This window comes from Bison bison, unplaced genomic scaffold, assembly GCF_000754665.1.
Source record: "Bison bison bison isolate TAMUID 2011002044 unplaced genomic scaffold, Bison_UMD1.0 scf7180017864263, whole genome shotgun sequence".
In the NCBI taxonomy this organism is placed as follows: Eukaryota; Metazoa; Chordata; class Mammalia; order Artiodactyla; family Bovidae; genus Bison; species Bison bison.
The window spans coordinates 5,903,379-5,904,390 of record NW_011494835.1 but is presented as its reverse complement, the minus strand read 5'-3'; positions in this window follow the sequence as shown (position 1 = coordinate 5,904,390).

Genomic DNA, 1,012 nt, shown 5'->3' with positions numbered 1-1,012 from the left:
TAAAGTACGCCAGTATACATACATTTCCAGTATATGTCAGACCACTAAGCGCATTACAGTCTCATACAGGCCGATACAGCCATTTTGTTTCTTAAAAAACATGCATAGGCAGATTTTTTTTTTTTTTACAGAATATAGATGCTTTATCACTGTACTTAATATGGTGTCTTGTTTACTATACTTAAAAATGCACCACTCATAAATATTTAATTCAGCAAGCCACAACCAAGACTTGATTTATCAACAAAAACCCCTAAATATAAACAGCAAAAAAAAAAAAAAGATAGAAGTATTCCAGTTTTTTAAAACTTAAAGAAAAGAAAAGGAAAGGTATTCATTGCTAAAGTAATATGTGTTATATGGAAAGAAAGGCATTCAAAGCACACTAAAGAAACCTGAGGTAAGCATAATCTGTACAAAATTAAACTGTCCTTTTTGGCATTTTAACAAATTTGCAACATTCTTTTTTTTTTTCTTTTTCTGTTTTTTTTTTTTTTTTTAAGACTGCCTAATTCATTTTATAGCCATTGTCTGACAAGAGTAGCAAAACATTATCAATAAATAGTCCTTATTTAGTTTGTACATCATTTTGTTAAAAATGGTTGATGTCATCCATTTTTAGTGCTGCAACTGTAAACGTACAATAGAGTAAGAAATTAGACAAAGTTTTCGTGTCCAGTAACATAATAAAAGACCTCTCGTTAACCTAGCTAGAAGTCCCCCAATGCAGTAGGAAAACATGTACATTCCCCTAACATTGCAGTATATACTAGCATTAGCTTTCTTTTAAAATTTTTTTTTCCCTATAAGCATTTTTTAAAAGGCATACCCAAAAGAGGTGTTTAATCACCACCCCCACCAAAATATAGTTTATAATTCTCTCTCTCTCTTTTTTAATGATAGTGTAAACTGAATCCAACTCCTGGCCCCAGAGCAAATAAGCTACCATCAGAGGCAAGAATATCCAACTGCTGATACGCAGCCATCCCCATCAGGCCCTGCAGCTCAAAAA